Raw genomic sequence first — 7,357 nt, forward strand, 5'->3', positions numbered from 1 at the left:
CCACGACGCCCCCCCCGCACCCCACCTCGAAAAACCCCGCTCCCTCCACGCCACACCACCACGCCTCCGAAAACCCCGCTCGACCCACCCCACCCCGCGTCTCCCCCCCACGACACGGCGCACCCCCCCACCCCACCGCACCCCCCCACGACGCCCCCCCGCACCCCACCTCGAAAAACCGCGCTCCCTCCACAGCACCCCACCTCTCCTCCAAAAACCCCGCTCGACCACCCCCACCCCCACCCCGCGTCACCCCCCCACGACGCCCCCCCGCACCCCACCTCGAAAAACCCCGCTCCCTCCACAGCACCCCACCTCTCCTCCAAAAACCCCGCTTGACCACCCCAACCCCGCGTCACTCCCCCACGACACGGCGCACCCCCCCACCCCACCGCACCCCCCCACGACGCCCCCGCGCACCCCACCTCGAAAAACCGCGCTCCCTCCACAGCACCCCACCTCTCCTCCAAAAACCCCACTCGACCACCCCCACCCCGCGTCACCCCCCCACGACGCCCCCGCGCACCCCACCTCGAAAAACCCCGCTCCCTCCACAGCGCCCCAGCTCTCCTCCAAAAACCCCGCTTGACCACCCCAACCCCGCGTCACTCCCCCATGACACGGCGCACCCCCCCACCCCACCGCACCCCCCCACGACGCCCCCCCGCACCCCACCTCGAGAAACTGCGCTGCCTCCACACCACCCCGCCACGCCTCCAAAAAACCGCGCTCGACCCACCCCACCCCGCGTCACGGCGCACCCCCACCCCACCGCACCCCCCCACGACGCCCCCCCCGCACCCCACCTCGAAAAACCCCGCTCCCTCCACGCCACACCACAAATGCCTCCGAAAACCCCGCTCGACCCACCCCACCCCGCGTCACCCCCCCACGACATGGCGCACCCCCCACCCCACCGCACCCCCCAACGACGCCGCCCCGCACCCCACCTCGAAAAACCCCGCTCCCTCCATACCACCCCAGCACGCCTCCGAAAACCCCGCTCGACCCACCCCACCTCGCGTCAGCCCCCCACGACACGGCACACCCCCCACACCCCACCGCACCCCCCCACGACGCGGCGCATATCCCCCCCCTCCCCCGCACCCCACCTCGAAAAACCCCGCTCGACCCACCCCACCCCGCGTCACCCCCCCACGACACGGCGCACCCCCCCACCCCACCGCACCCCCCCACGACACCCCCCCCGCACCCCACCTCGAAAAACCCCGCTCCCTCCACGCCACACCACCACGCCTCCGAAAACCCCGCTCGACCCACCCCACCCCGCGTCTCCCCCCCATGACACGGCGCACCCCCCACCCCACCGCACCCCCCCACGACGCCCCCCCGCACCCCACCTCGAAAAACCGCGCTCCCTCCACAGCACCCCACCTCTCCTCCAAAAACCCCGCTCGACCACCCCCACCCCCACCCCGCGTCACCCCCCCACGACGCCCCCCCGCACCCCACCTCGAAAAACCCCGCTCCCTCCACAGCACCCCACCTCTCCTCCAAAAACCCCGCTTGACCACCCCAACCCCGCGTCACTCCCCCACGACACGGCGCACCCCCCCACCCCACCGCACCCCCCCACGACGCCCCCGCGCACCCCACCTCGAAAAACCGCGCTCCCTCCACAGCACCCCACCTCTCCTCCAAAAACCCCGCTCGACCACCCCCACCCCGCGTCACCCCCCCACGATGCCCTCGCGCACCCCACCTCGAAAAACCCCGCTCCCTCCACAGCACCCCACCTCTCCTCCAAAAACCCCGCTTGACCACCCCAACCCCGCGTCACTCCCCCATGACACGGCGCACCCCCCCACCCCACTGCACCCCCCCACGACGCCCCCCCGCACCCCACCTCGAAAAACCGCGTTCCCTCTACACCACCCCGCCACGCCTCCAAAAAACCGCGCTCGACCCACCCCCACCCCACCGCACCCCCCCACGACGCCCCCCCCGCACCCCACCTCGAAAAACCCCGCTCCCTCCACGCCACACCACAAATGCCTCCGAAAATCCCGCTCGACCCACCCCACCCCGCGTCACCCCCCCACGACATGGCGCACCCCCCACCCCACCGCACCCCCCAACGACGCCGCCCCGCACCCCACCTCGAAAAATCCCGCTCCCTCCATACCACCCCACCACGCCTCCGAAAACCCCGCTCGACCCACCCCACCTCGCGTCAGCCCCCCACGACACGGCACACCCCCCACACCCCACCGCACCCCCCCACGACGCGGCGCATATTCCCCCCCCCCCCCCGCACCCCACCTCGAAAAACCCCGCTCGACCCACCCCACCCCGCGTCACCCCCCCACGACACGGCGCACCCCCCCACCCCACCGCACCCCCCCACGACGCCACCCCCGCACCCCACCTCGAAAAACCCCGCTCCCTCCACGCCACACCACCACGCCTCCGAAAACCCCGCTCGACCCACCCCACCCCGCGTCTCCCCCCCACGACACGGCGCACCCCCCCACCCCACCGCACCCCCCCACGACGCCCCCCCGCACCCCACCTCGAAAAATCGCGCTCCCTCCACAGCACCCCACCTCTCCTCCAAAAACCCCGCTCGACCACCCCCACCCCCACCCCGCATCACCCCCCCACGACGGCCCCCCGCACCCCACCTCGAAAAACCCCGCTCCCTCCACAGCACCCCACCTCTCCTCCAAAAACCCCGCTGGACCACCCCAACCCCGCGTCACCCCCCCACGACACGGCGCACCCCCCCACCCCACCGCACCCCCCCACGACGCCCCCCCCGCACCCCACCTCGAAAAACCCCGCTCCCTCCACGCCACACCACCACGCCTCCGAAAACCCCGCTCGACCCACCCCACCCCGCGTCTCCCCCCCACGACACGGCGCACCCCCCCACGACGCCCCCCCGCACCCCACCTCGAAAAACCGCGCTCCCTCCACAGCACCCCACCTCTCCTCCAAAAACCCCGCTCGACCACCCCCAACCCCACCCCGCGTCACCCCCCCACGACGCCCCCCCACACCCCACCTCGAAAAACCCCGCTCCCTCCACAGCACCCCACCTCTCCTCCAAAAACCCATGCTTGACCACCCCAACCCCGCGTCACTCCCCCACGACACGGCGCACCCCCCCACCCCACCGCACCCCCCCACGACGCCCCCGCGCACCCCACCTCGAAAAACCGCGCTCCCTCCACAGCACCCCACCTCTCCTCCAAAAACCCCACTCGACCACCCCCACCCCGCGTCACCCCCCCACGACGCCCCCGCGCACCCCACCTCGAAAAACCCCGCTCCCTCCACAGCGCCCCACCTCTCCTCCAAAAACCCCGCTTGACCACCCCAACCCCGCGTCACTCCCCCATGACATGGCGCACCCCCCCACCCCACCGCACCCCCCCACGACGCCCCCCCGCACCCCACCTCGAAAAACTGCGCTCCCTCCACACCACCCCGCCACGCCTCCAAAAAACCGCGCTCGACCCACCCCACCCCGCGTCACGGCGCACCCCCACCCCACCGCACCCCCCCACGACGCCCCCCCCGCACCCCACCTCGAAAAACCCCGCTCCCTCCACGCCACACCACCACGCCTCCGAAAACCCCGCTCGACCCACCCCACCCCGCGTCTCCCCCCCATGACACGGCGCACCCCCCCACCCCACCGCACCCCCCCACGACGCCCCCCCGCACCCCACCTCGAAAAACCGCGCTCCCTCCACAGCACCCCACCTCTCCTCCAAAAACCCCGCTCGACCACCCCCACCCCCACCCCGCGTCACCCCCCCACGACGCCCCCCCGCACCCCACCTCCAAAAACCCCGCTCCCTCCACAGCACCCCACCTCTCCTCCAAAAACCCCGCTTGACCACCCCAACCCCGCGTCACTCCCCCACGACACGGCGCACCCGCCCACCCCACCGCACCCCCCCACGACGCCCCCGCGCACCCCACCTCGAAAAACCGCGCTCCCTCCACAGCACCCCACCTCTCCTCCAAAAACCCCACTCGACCACCCCCACCCCGCGTCACCCCCCCACGACGCCCCCGCGCACCCCACCTCGAAAAACCCCGCTCCCTCCACAGCACCCCACCTCTCCTCCAAAAACCCCGCTTGACCACCCCAACCCCGCGTCACTCCCCCATGACACGGCGCACCCCCCCACCCCACCGCACCCCCCCACGACGCCCCCCCGCACCCCACCTCGAAAAACCGCGCTCCCTCCACACCACCCCGCCACGCCTCCAGAAAACCGCGCTCGACCCACCCCACCCAGCGTCACGGCGCACCCCCACCCCACCGCACCCCCCCACGACGCCCCCCCCGCACCCCACCTCGAAAAACCCCGCTCCCTCCACGCCACACCACAAATGCCTCCGAAAACCCCGCTCGACCCACCCCACCCCGCGTCACCCCCCCACGACATGGCGCACCCCCCACCCCACCGCACCCTCCAACGACGCCGCCCCGCACCCCACCTCGAAAAACCCCGCTCCCTCCATACCACCCCACCACGCCTCCGAAAACCCCGCTCGACCCACCCCACCTCGCGTCAGCCCCCCACGACACGGCACACCCCCCACACCCCACCGCACCCCCCCACGACGCGGCGCATATCCCCCCCCCCCCCGCACCCCACCTCGAAAAACCCCGCTCGACCCACCCCACCCCGCGTCACCCCCCCACGACACGGCGCACCCCCCCACGACACCCCCCCCGCACTCCACCTCGAAAAACCCCGCTCCCTCCACGCCACACCACCACGCCTCCGAAAACCCCGCTCGACCCACCCCACCCCGCGTCTCCCCCCACGACACGGCGCACCCCCCCACCCCACCGCACCCCCCCACGACGCCCCCCCGCACCCCACCTCGAAAAACCGCGCTCCCTCCACAGCACCCCACCTCTCCTCCAAAAACCCCGCTCGACCACCCCCACCCCCACCCCGCGTCACCCCCCCACGACGCCCCCCCGCACCCCACCTCGAAAAACCCCCCTCCCTCCACAGCACCCCACCTCTCCTCCAAAAACCCCGCTTGACCACCCCAACCCCGCGTCACTCCCCCACGACACGGCGCACCCCCCCACCCCACCGCACCCCCCCACGACGCCCCCGCGCACCCCACCTCGAAAAACCGTGCTCCCTCCACAGCACCCCACCTCTCCTCCAAAAACCCCGCTCGACCACCCCCACCCCGCGTCACCCCCCCACGACGCCCCCGCGCACCCCACCTCGAAAAACCCCGCTCCCTCCACAGCACCCCACCTCTCCTCCAAAAACCCCGCTTGACCACCCCAACCCCGCGTCACTCCCCCATGACACGGCGCACCCCCCACCCCACCGCACCCCCCCACGATGCCCCCCCGCACCCCACCTCGAAAAACCGCGCTCCCTCCACACCACCCCGCCACGCCTCCAAAAAACCGCGCTCGACCCACCCCACCCCGCGTCTCGGCGCACCCCCACCCCACCGCACCCCCCCACGACGCCCCCCCGGCACCCCACCTCAAAAACCCTGCTCCCTCCACGCCACACCACAAATGCCTCCGAAAACCCCGCTCGACCCACCCCACCCCGCGTCACCCCCCCACGACATGGCGCACCCCCCACCCCACCGCACCCCCGAACGACGCCGCCCCGCACCCCACCTCGAAAAACCTCGCTCCCTCCATACCACCCCACCACGCCTCCGAAAACCCCGCTCGACCCACCCCACCTCACGTCAGCCCCCCACGACACGGCACACCCCCCACACCCCACCGCACCCCTCCATGACGCGGCGCATATCCCCCCCCCCTGCACCCCACCTCGAAAAACCCCGCTCGACCCACCCCACCCCGCGTCACCCCCCCACGACACCGCACCCCCCCACCCCACCGCACCCCCCCACGACGCCCCCCCCGCACCCCACCTCGAAAAACCCCGCTCGACCCACCCCACCCCGCGTCACCCCCCCACGATGCCCCCGCGCACCCCACCTCGGAAAACCCGCTGCATCCACACCACCCCACCCCACCTCGAAAAACCCGCTGCATCCACACCACCCCACCCCGCGTCACGGCACACCCCACCGCACCCCCCCTCGACGCGGCGCATCCCCCCCGCACCCCACCTCGAAAAACCCCGCTCCATCCACACGACCCCGCCACGCCTCCAAAAACCACGCTCGACCCAGCCCACCCCGCGTCAGCCCCCCACGACACAGCGCACCCTCCACCCCACCGCACCCCCCGACGACGCGGCGTATCCCCCACGCACCCCACCTCCAAAAACCCCGCTCGACCCACGGCACGTCACCTCACCCCCCCACGACATGGCACACCCTCCCTCCTAAGAAATCCCGCTCCGCAATGACACGGCACACACACCCCACTGCACACGACCCCCTCCCGCGACACGGAACCTTCCACCCCCCGACGGACCTCCTCAAGAAACCCCCCCACGACATGGCACCCCCCCGCGACATGGCACACCCTCCCTCCTCAGAAATCCCCGCTCCAACAACCCGCCCGCGCAACATGGCACGCCCTCCCTCCTCGGAAAAACCCCGCTCCACCGAACCCCCCCACAACATGGCACACCCTCCGCTCCCAAAATACCTCGCATCTTGAGGAGGGGGTATCACGTGAGAGCGAGGCAGAGGGAGGGGCCAGGCACGACGTACGCAAAGACAATCGCGACGAGGAGAGGAGGCGCCGCGTCATGGCAAGGCGAGGGGGTTTCCTACCACGATGTCAGCGTTGGAGAGTCGAGACGTGATCCGAGGGGATTTCCATGCCACGGTCTCGAAACAAGCATGCAAAAGGGTGCAGCACCAGGACTTCCCGGGAGGTCACCCATCCCAGTACTGTTCTGGCCCAAGCGCGCTTAACTGCGGAGTTCTGATGGGATCCGGTGTATTAGCGCTGGTGTGACCGCACCACAAACACAAAGGAATTCCAAAGAGCTCTTGTATACTCGGAAAGTGGCACGAGAGAGCTCAAGAGCGAGGCATGGCGGCATGCCATGCCGCTCATGCCACGGAGGACGCGACTAAACGCGAACCCTAAACCCCGCGCACATGGAGGCGACGCACAAAAGATTGAATGCCGCCGTCGCGTGCCATTTCTAACACGAAGGGCAAGCATCCACGTGAAGAGCACCCCGTGCACACATAGGCGACGACGTAGAAAAGATCGAGCCGCAGAATACGTGCCACGGAGGACACGCGCCCACGGCATGCCACAAGGCGGTGGGGGAGAGGGGGGCATCCCATTCATACCACGAGGACCCGTGTCCACGCGAGCACTAAACCCCGCGCACATGAGATTCGAGTCATAGGATCCGTGCCATGGACGAACTTGGAATGCCATCGG

The 7,357-nt window shown here is 71.1% G+C and overlaps 1 non-coding gene across 1 annotated transcript; it reads right to left on the minus strand.

Annotated features, from left to right (window-relative positions):
- Positions 1 to 6,805: 6,805 nt before the first annotated feature.
- LOC148008202 (5S ribosomal RNA) lies at positions 6,806 to 6,924 on the minus strand. Its single transcript, XR_015690210.1, has one exon. It is a non-coding gene; the product is annotated as a 5S ribosomal RNA (ribosomal RNA).
- Between the last annotated feature and the right edge of the window lie 433 nt (positions 6,925 to 7,357).

This window comes from Lygodium microphyllum, unplaced genomic scaffold (genome assembly GCF_053477565.2).
Source record: "Lygodium microphyllum isolate KBCC unplaced genomic scaffold, Lygodium_microphyllum_v1.1.10 scaffold_269, whole genome shotgun sequence".
Taxonomy (NCBI): domain Eukaryota; kingdom Viridiplantae; phylum Streptophyta; class Polypodiopsida; order Schizaeales; family Lygodiaceae; genus Lygodium; species Lygodium microphyllum.